At 40.5% G+C, this 10942-nt stretch overlaps 1 non-coding gene across 1 annotated transcript; it reads left to right on the top strand.

Moving 5' to 3' along the window:
- Positions 1–5716: 5716 nt before the first annotated feature.
- On the top strand, positions 5717–5873 carry LOC123283640 (small nucleolar RNA SNORA51). Its single transcript, XR_006524316.1, has one exon. It is a non-coding gene; the product is annotated as a small nucleolar RNA SNORA51 (small nucleolar RNA).
- The last annotated feature ends 5069 nt before the right edge of the window (positions 5874–10942 follow it).

Here is a 10942-nt window from a genome sequence, read left to right as displayed (position 1 = left end):
AGCCAAGTGTGAAAGGTGATTTGTCCCAAAGCCTTTAATAAATGTATCTTAGTAAATCAAAACAATATAAGTGTCTTCTGATATTGCCAGTTCCACTTAGATGTCTCAAAAGGAACTAAAATTAATCTGAAACTGAGACTGTATCTCCCAAAGCTGGTCTGCTTTTAATATCCCTTATCTGTATAACATACAACCGTTTATCCAGAAACCTGGGGATTATCTTTAATAACTCCTTTGCCTTCACTTCCTCCATATCTAATTAATTACCAAATTGTATTCATTTTATCTCCTAAATGTCTCTTGAATCTCTCTACTCAGTCCCAATTCAGCTGCTACTTCCTCTGTCCAAGCTGTCATCATCCTGGACTACTATTCTCACCTACTAATTGCTCTTCCATTTTCTACTCTGAAAGCCATCGTGTTTTTTTTTTTTCTTTTTGTGAATGAGGATCTGTTTATGTTACTTCCTCTATTCTCATCCTGCTTAAAACTCTTCAAAAGTATACTGGACATCTGATGATTTCTGTCCAGAGAATTTCCACCCTCCTTATGGTAATAACACCCTAAATTTCTTTTAGGAAACCATCCCTCCCCCAAGTGGTCTGAGATTACTCCCACCTCCAGCTCCAGAGTTATGGATGCCCTAGCTGGCATCCTCTCCTCCAGCCACAGAGATTGTTTGAGGGAAGGGCGCTTAACCCATATCTAAACAACTTAAAGTACTGCATTCCCCTGGCCAAAGGAATTGGTTCAAGGTGGAGTGTGATTTAAGCAAATCCAATCAGGGACATTGACTAGTTCTTGTGACCATGATGGGACACAGCCTGAAGATTAAGCTAGCACAAAGATGAGAGCAAGTCAAGGGACCCCAGACAGCCAGAGCTGGGACACAAAGAGATTGTCCTCCTTTGCATAAAATCATACTGGGTGGGGTCATAACTCTGAAATTCACCATTACATAAACCAATGACTCTTGGGTTTTTTTGGCTTAAGACGGGTTGTATTGGGTTTTCCATCAGTTGCAACTGAAAGATTCTTAGCTAATATCCATCCAAGCTAATGCACCATTGCGCATGCAATAAAGGCAAAGTCCTTAATACAACTTGAAGCACATTTGCATTTGCTCCCTGGGTTCAAGCCAGAGAGACCTACCTTTAGCCTCTGTTCATGCCATTCCCTCTTCCTGAAACGCTCTTGGCCTCCCACCCACCCAATGTTATGCTTCTTATCCTACTTACCGTTTACCTCTCAGTTCGAATGCCTTCCAGAGGCCCTCAAATAGACCAGATCCTTGTTATTCACTCTCAAAGTACAACTCAGCTTTGTTCCCTGTAAGTATAGAAATTTTACATCTATTTGTGAGATTCTTGCATAAAAGTCTGTCTCTCTCATTTAACTGTAAGCTACATGTGAGAAACTGTCTCTTTTTGCTCACTAATTGCAGTTCCTGACACATATTAAGTGCTGTATAGTTTTTTTGTTATTTAATGAATTAAGTCAATGAAAGGAAGACATTCTCTTAGCATAATAAGTTTCAATTAACATCGCACTTTATCAAATAGCAACTTGAATTGCATTTGAAAAGAAGCAGAAAGTCACAGTGAATATCACTGGTTCACTTACAAAATGAAAATAGATTAGTAAAATTTATTTTAAAGCCATGGTGGGAGGAATTTTCCTGGTCATATCCACGCAATTTATAAAAATGAGAAATTTTAAAAACAGGTATATCAGAAACACATAATATTTTATCTGGAAAATAAATGAAATAGTTGAGTTAACACCCTTGTAGGGTAAAAGGTTGAAGGATTAAATTTGTTTTTAATATAACTCAACCAAAGGGGGCAGAATACAACCATTGATTTAGAAGTAGATGGAATGATTTGGGAAAAAGCAGGATTTCTGGCAAAATTCCTCCTCTAGTTTAGAGCAGCAACAAAGAAACTGATAAATGTTTGCAATTCCATTTCAATGTTGGATCCAATCTCAACACACAGATTTTCTCTCAGCTATTGGAAAAAGAGTTTGGAATGATTTTGTTATACTACAAATTACACAGTCCTTCATCGTGGTCAAGAAACAATTTTAGATGAATTTCAGTTTTAAGAGGTCATATTTCTGCATCAATTTTTCTTTCCTGGTGTCCATCTTCACACCAGAGAGACAACAAATGTGTCTGAGAATGTGAAACTGACAACATTGTTGCTCTGATGAGAGTTTCATAAATATAACAAAATGTATTATATACTTAGTGGAACAATACTTTGTTGTTTTTAATAATAGTTAAATGAAAAGACAGTATGAGTCAATTTGGACTTTGAATGAGGTATGATGCCATGATGAAGGACACCTAGACAAGTAAAATCATAATGCTTATGTCTCTAGATTTATTTTTTTCTTCAACCTAAAATGCCTTCCATTCTCATTTCTGCCTAATGCAAGTTCTCCTTGGTTTTTAAGAACACACTAAACTCACACCCCACAACCTTACTATTCTGAGTTTTTTGTATTCCAGAGAGTACACTTATTGTGTAGGATCAGAGGATCTCACTGTCAATCCCAGGACTATATTGTCTGTGTCTGAAATCACCTAGACAACATTTTAAAATATATCTTCCAATCTTTTCCTCACTCCTCTTCTCCCACTTCTAAGATTTTGACTCAGTAAATCAGAGAATCTAAGGAATCTGAAAATTTTTAAAACATTCTCTGTACATCCATTATTCATAGCAGCATTACTCACAATAGCTGAAAGGTGGAAGCAACCCAAGTGCCCATTGACAATGAACGGATAAACAAAAGGTGGTACATACATGCAATGGAATATTATTCACCCTTAAAAAGAAATGGCATGCTGACACATGCTACAGCATGGATGAACCCGAGGACATTATAAGCAAAGTAAGTTAATCACAAAAGGACAAATATTGTATAATTCCATTTAGTATATGAGGTACGTAGAATAGTCAAATCAGTATAGAGAGAAAGCAGAATGGTGGTTGCCATGTGCTGAGGAGTAGGGGAATAGGGCGGTATTGTTTAATGGGTATAGAGTTTTAGTTTTGGAAGATAAGAAAAGTTTTGGAGACAGATGGTGGTGATGGTTATCCAAAAATGTGAATGTACTTAATGCCACTGAATTGTACACTTAAAAATAGTTAATATCATAATCTTTATGCTATGTATATTTAACCATAATTTTAAAAAATTCTCTAGATTTGGGAAGTGCTGGTCTCAGTCATTTGTTTTGGTTCTTCATTCTTCATTATCATAACATTTTATTCATACATTCCTTTATCTGCAATGCACCAGGCATCGTTCTAGATGGTGGAGAAATAGCCATGACTGAGGCAAACAAGGTCCCTGCTCTCAGAAAGCCATAATTCTACTGTCTATGTGAGAATTAGGTGGCATAGCATGAGACAGAAAGCCCAATTTCCCAGTGGCTTTAACACTCAAGATGTTAATTTCTCATATAAAATCTCTATTTGGCAGGGATCCAGGTTCCTTCTAGCTTTCTTCTTTATCAACACTAGGGTATGACCACATAGGCATGGTCAAAGGTGGCTGCTGGATAGCTCATCATTGCACCTGTATTCCTACCAGCAAGAAGGAGAAAGTACAATCCAAAGGATCTAATCCTTACTTTAGGGATATTCTCAAGAACTGACACCTCATAGAAAATAACTTAGTCATATGGTCATGCATAGCTGCAAGGGAAGCTGGGAAATGCAATCTTTATTCTTGGCAGCCATATGCCTAGCTAAAATTCAAGGGTTCTCTTACTGAAAAAGACAGATACTGGAGGAGAGCTATCAGACTCCACCACAATTATATTCCCAGCAGATCTTGGATCCTTCGAAAAGACTGAGAGGTCTCTCAAAGTGTAGAATGAATGAGAAAAGACCAAGGGGCAAGGTAAAGGGAGCATTTGGGATGATATCCCTCTGAGAGTTTCACTCCTTTAAAATCCCACTTCCTGTTGACAAGGATTGCCTTAGAGCAGGGGTCAGAAAATTTTTTCTATAAAGGTTCAGATAGTGTATATTTTGGTCTCTGTAAGCAATAAGGTCTCTCTGTCAACCACTCAACTCTGCTGTGACTGCATGAAAATAGTCAAAGAAAATACGTAAATGAATGACTGTGGCTGTTTCCAATAAAACTTCATCTGCAAAAATATGTGGTAGGCTGAGTTTGTCCTGTAGGCCGTAAATTGCCGACCCTTGCCTTATCTCATGATATAAGCCCTTAAAAGGCCTTAGTATATTACTCACATATTTTACATCTTGTCACCTTCTTGGACTAGTAATCAAAGCCAAAGGTGTGACTCAGATCCCTCAGGAATGTGAGTTTGGTTCATACCATCAGGTTAGCCACTGAAACAAGTAGAAGAAATAGTTAAGCATTAGGGGAATTTAGAATGTACAGCAGAGGAGGTGCTGCAGAGGATGGCCAGTTGTGGCAAATATTTTCTCCCATTCTTTGAGTTGTCTTTTCACTTTATTGGTAGCGTCCCAGGAAGCATAAAAATTTTTAATTTTAATGAAGTCCAATTTTTCTATTTTTCCTTGGTTACTTCTGCTTTTGATATCATATCTAAGAAACTATTATCTGATCCAAGGTCACAAAGATTTATACCCATGTTTTGTTTTCTTCTAAGAGTTTCATAGTTTTAACTCTTACATTTTACTCTTTGGTCCATTTTGAGTTAATTTTTGTATATGGTATGAGGTAGGGGTACAACTTCATTCTTTCGCACATGGATATCCAGTTATCTCAGCACCATTTTTTGGAGAGACTATTCTTACCCCCATTGAATTGTTTTGCCACTCTTGTTGAAATCAATTGCCCATGAATGTATGGGTTTATTTCTGGACTCTCAATTCTGTATATCTATCCCTATGCCAGTCCGTAATTGTTTTTACTAGCCAGAATGCCTAATTTTCCAGTATGATGGACAACATATTCTTTTACTCGTATAATCATTTACCAATATTTTCTAAGCACCTTCCACATGTCAGGCATAATGTGGGTGCCTAGAGGGGAAGGGAAAATATTGTCATTTAGATTAGGTCTGGGACAAATCTCCCTGGATGTGTCCTCTCATGTACAGCTCCCTGGGAATAGTTTCTTTTGATCTATAAACCTATGAACTAAAGAGACAAAATATTTCTGCCACACATTCCCAACATACAGTGATGGAACAGGCACAAAATAACTGCCATAGATACTGCCATTCAAAAAGGAGAAAAATGGAAACACACAGAAATCACTTGTCCATGGCAATGCTGCAAGCCAGCTGGACATGTGCTGCCAGTTCTTTGACTAGAGGATCAGTCCTACTGTCTAGGAACTGATTTGCCATGGGTCTTGGCTCTACCCTCTCTATTTATGACCTCCTTCATTTCCCATAGGAAATAACCTACATTTGCAGCTGGGGAATTCTCTCAGCCTGGTTCTCCACATGGAAATTTGGGAGTCCAAAGACCTCTTTTCATTTTGTATTATCTCTATATCTTTCAGTCCAAGTTGATACAATTCTTTTAAAACCTTCATGGATTTTTCATGAGTCAATTTATAACCCATCCCATTAAACAAAATCTATATCCAAAGGTCTCTTTGAGATAAGCTCTTCTCTTACCTTGGTCTTCCTGTTAAGGTCCTGAGGGACAACATCTTTAAGAGTCTTAGAAGTCCTTTTAAAATAGACATGATCGGCCTCCTGCTGCTTACCACAGGCTGTGTTCTTACATTTACTGTATAGAAAGAGGAGGCAGAATAAACCCATCCCATACATGCCTCAGCCCAGGCGAACTTAATCACGTGGCCACAGGGCCAACCCCCAAATTTCTCCTTTTTATAGGGACACCAGTCATATTGGATTAGGGGCCCACTCTGATGACCTCATCCTAACTAATTATATCTGCCATAACCCTATTTCCAAATAAGGTCACATTCTGAGGCCCTGGGGGTGAGGACTTCAACATATGAATTGTTAAACACTGTTAAACCCATAACACTGACCTAAGACATAAGAGTAACCCCTTTATAAGTTCACGCACTCTGCTTCCGTGGCCCAGGGTTTCACCTGTTTGGATTCTGGGAGCGGACATGGCACCACTCATTGGGCCACGCTGAGGCAGTATCCCACATAACACAACCAGAAGGACCTACAACTAGAATATACAACTACGTACTGGGATACTTTGGGGAGAAGAAAAAGGAAAAACAAAAAAGAAGATTGGCAACAGATGTTAGCTCAGGTGCCAATCTTTAAAAAGAAAAAAAAAAGAGTAACCGCTTTACAGTACTTATTGTAAAGCCTATCTGAAATAATGCATAGGAAGTTCCAGGCTCCTAGTGAATGATTAATAAATGTTGGCCAACATCATTACTTATCTTTGGATCCAGAGAGAGTAGCACAAGCTCAGCACATGGTGAGCAAATGGTGAACATCTTCGGGTTTTGCCTGCCTGGCATTCACTCCATCTTTTTCTAGTAAGAACACCTTGAAACAATTCCCTGGCCATTCTTGGTGAGGCCATCATCCAAAATGCCCTGCCCTACCCAAATGAGAGGTGAGTAGACGGATGATTCAAGAATGTTATTCAGACTCTGGATCCCAAAAATTAAATCTTGAGTACAGTCGTAAAGGGATAGAAAATGGCAGTGATCACTTATCCCGACAACAGTGCCACGAAAGAGACTAACGTTAGTTCCTGCTACCTGGATACGTAGGGTTGTTTTGATTCCTGTCCTTTTCACAGGCTGATGCTTAACTTTTCTTTTAATTCTTTGTGCTACTCCACATCCTTGAGCACATTCTTTGTTTTTGCTTAAGATAGCGAGTTTCCTTCGTGGAAACAGAAGTAGACTGAAATAGAAATTGATTGCTGGAAGTACCTGTTACAACTGACACTTGGAATGACCATGTGAAGTTGGAAGGGTCACAGCGAGGCAGGAGTCAGGGTAGGTTTCCCCTTCTCTGCCGGGGAAGATGACTGCCTTCATAAACATGTTGTATTTGGAGACTCAGGCAATGTATCTATCCAGGCTGGACATTTAGGAAAGCCGGTAGAAAAACATCATCTGGTTAGATCAGGTTGGATATTTTTTTCCAGCCTGACGTAAGTTACTATAAGTAAGAGACAACTGGCTCATCAGAAAGTAGAGAGAGAACAGAAACTGCTAAGGGAAGCCCTTCTGCCTTTGGCCTGTGATCAAAGAGAGTTAGCAGCTAGGTAATATTGAGTTTTGCTCATTTGGCAAAGCTGAATTCTCTCCCCCAAGATAAAGGTAATGGAAGTAAAGTCCAGGATACTGGAAACTTAAGAAGAGATAACAAGGGACCCTGGGAAAGCCTTACTAAGCTCCTCGTTCTGGGTTTTCCCTGTCTGATAAAGGCTTCACTAAGCCCCACTTTAGAGCCCAACCACTGAAGTACATGGAATGAGGGAGCCAGATTGGTTTTATCTGTCCAAACTCAAGCTATTGCTTGTCATTGCCCCCAGGAAATGCACAAAATGGAAGGTTTATGGCTGAGGCCTGGAGAGAAAGGCAGAGCTCTAAGGCCTGTTGTTATGAGAGGACATCCTAGTGTTGGATATAGATGGAAAGCCTACTAGGTTTCCGAGTAAATAATATTCCTAGAAAAACATTGACCAACCTAAGGTCTCTAGGCCCTGATCTCTTCTCAATAGAAAATAGGCTTCAGAATTAGTTTAGTCCCCACAAGTGAGTCCTCACCATTGTCCTTCTCAGATGTGACCACAGAAGATACTGAATGTTGGCTCTACTACCAGAGGAGAAAGCCAGAGTCAGCAACTTTTGCTGACCAAGGAATTTACTCCATCACTGTGTCAGGGAACACTTTTTATTCCTGAGAAACAGGATGTGAGAAATGCTGTTGGACAGTGACCATTCTAAGTTGTTTCTTTCTCTTCCCTTTTCCACATGGAATTCTTTTTTAATTTACGTATCTGATCTCCTTGTGCATTGTAGATTAGGTTAAATTTATCATTTAGTCATAGGTTGACAATACACAAGGAAATATTCTCAACCAACCTGAGAGTAATGTACTGTGTTAGTCAGGATTCTACAGAGAAACAGAACCAACAGGATAAATATAGATACATAGAAGATGATTTATTATGAGGGATTGGCTTAGCCTCTTACGGAGGCTAAGATGTTCCATGATCTTCCATCTACATGCTGGAGGCCCACGAAAGCCAGTGGTGTAGTTCTAGTCTGTACGCAAAGGCCTGAGAACCAGAGGAGACAATGGCAAGGTCCCAATCCAAGTCCAAAGACCCGAGAACCAGGAGCACTGATGTCCAAGGACCAGAGGAGATGGATGTCCCGGCTCAAGCAGAGAGAAAAAATTTGCCCTTCCTCTGCCTTTTTGCTTTATTCAGGCCCTCAGTGGATTGGATGGTGCCCACCTGCACCAGTAAGGCATATTTTCTTTACTCGGTCTTCCGATTCAAATGCTAATATCTTCCAGAAACACTCTCACAGCCACACTCAGAAATAATATTTTACCAGCTACCTGGGCATACCTCAGCCCTGTCAAGTTGACACCTAAATTTAACTGTCAAATCCATGTTGCTGAGGACCCTAGAGCTGGATTCAGTATTTGGCCCTAGAGCCTGGGGAAGGAGGGAGTTCTAGAGTATTCATGGAAGAGTTGCAATATTGTGGGTAGGATCACCTATGACATTGTATGCAAGAGAGTGTGTGTGGATATCAAACCATCAGGAAGATTACAGTGGAAAACTATTGTTTATGCACGGCCGGCATCCCAGTTTTCCTTTACAAAAGCTTTCTTCCCTCACGCTTGAGCCAAACAGTTCTAGAAAGGCTGAACCTATACTTCTCCAGCTCAGTTGGCAGGTAACCCAGACCTGGTGTGTTAATTTATTCCATCTCCCTGGCTCAACGAATGATTTAAGAAAGTTTATCTTTCCAAGTCAGATCAATAAAGTCAGCCACAGATTTTTGATGGAACCATTGGGAAAGAGACATACTCTTTACACAGGGACGGCTTGGCTGATAGAATGTAAATTTGTAGCTCTCAGGGACCAGCATGCCACTATTTGGGGAGAATGGCATTTGGATAGAGGAAAGCACATGAGAAAAAGAGCCAATAAATATCCCTTTGGCTTAGCCATTTGGAGGCAGTGTAGTGGACATTCGTCTGGAGCCCAGCACTCTGTGAATCCTTTCCCTTTGGCTAGAGAGTTTCCTTCCTCCCCAAGATAAAAGTCAGCAATTGTGTTTCCCTGGCCCTGTCTGCAGCTGGGCACAAGCATATGACCCAGGTCCCACCAGACACCCTTGGGTGACTTCCTTTGAGAAGAGACAAATGTGAGGAAGAAATGCCACATGAAATCCATTTTTGCCAGTGAGAGTGACACCACTGCCACTTGGCCTTCAGAGGTGGCACTGTTGAGTTTGTGGTTACAGTGCTGCAGTAGCAGCTGCATCAGTGGAATGGAAAAAGCAGCAATAAGCACTAGGGGTGGGTGGTGGAGGCAGTAGCAGCGTCCTCAGGCAAGTTCTGATGCCTGTTCCAGGTGGTGTCCTGGAAGTTCAACGTTGAGCCCAGCTCTCTACTCCTCCTGGCAATTCTGTGACCTGTGAAATATCCTTTAATAAATTTCTTTTCAGCTTAACCAATCAGATTTCTGTCACTTCCAAACTAATATGACAATCAGTAAAGCTCTGTTATATAAATGGATAAATGAATGACAAGTCCATGAGGTAGGCATTATTATTCCCGTTGTACAGACGAAAAAGAGGCTTACTAACATTAAGTGCATCCTGCCCAAGGTCACGCAGCTAGTAAATCCTAGAGCAGAGATTTGAATTCTGGTCTCCCTCTTTTTTTAATCTCCAAAGCTCATGTTTGTTTGTTTTCTGCTGAGAAAGATTGGCCCTGAGCCAACACCTGTGCCAATCTTCCTCTATTTTGTATGTGGGTTGCCACCACAGCTTGGCCACTGACCAGTGGTGTAGGTCCATGCCTGGGAACCAAACCCAGGCCGCAGAAGTGGAACACACCAAACTTAATGACTGGGCCATGAGGCCAGTACCAAAGTTCAAGTTTTTTTAGTATGACATTTGAAACATGCTTTCAGAAATAATTTTGTGACAGATAGAGTAGATTGGCCTGCTCAGAATTCATCCCAATGTCCTTCTAGTGTGTTTTCCCATACTACAGAGGCTGGAAAGCTAAAATCGACATTTCCCAGACTCATTTGCAGCTAGGAATACGATTTTGGCTCCACCAATTAGATGTACTTTGTGAGAATCGAACTTAGAACTGAATCAAGTAGAGAGGAAGACAGCACCAAGGCCTTCAGTTTGATGGTACAAATCAGGTACCACAATTGAGGCTACAACTTTCTGATTCTTGAATTGTGGCAAGGCAGTGTGATCCTGGAGCTGGCAGGTGACACAGTGGCTTCTTGATTCCCAGATTTATGATTGTTGCAGTGACGGTTCTCTGGGCAGGTCAGCTCTGTGGTGTGTTCTAGAAGTCTTTCCTGGAGGCCCAGCCTAGAGCCCACTCCTCCAGCCCTACTGGGAGCATCTGATTCCTTGCATCCAGTCCTTTTGTGCTTAAACTGCTAGACTGGATTCTATTATCTGTTCCTGGAATCTGTGTAATACAAGTATGTACAGAGGTCAAGTACTGTGTAATCAAGCAGCACTACATAGAGATTATCATCTTTTCTCAGAGTCATAATTAAGAAAAGAAAAGTATGTATTCAAAGAAAATTGATATATTTCAGTAATAAGCACCAGGGCCTTTCCAATCTTGCCACACTTGCATCTCAAGAAGCTGAGTGTATCAGTCAGGGTACAAGCAAGCAATAGACGGTTCCTTCACACTGGATAATTTGGGGAGATTTGCATAAAGACTAATTTTCAAAGATCT

This window comes from Equus asinus, chromosome 2 (genome assembly GCF_041296235.1).
Source record: "Equus asinus isolate D_3611 breed Donkey chromosome 2, EquAss-T2T_v2, whole genome shotgun sequence".
NCBI classification, from domain to species: Eukaryota; Metazoa; Chordata; class Mammalia; order Perissodactyla; family Equidae; genus Equus; species Equus asinus.
Note: the sequence above shows the minus strand (reverse complement) of the source record. Positions and strands in the feature narration are given on the sequence as shown.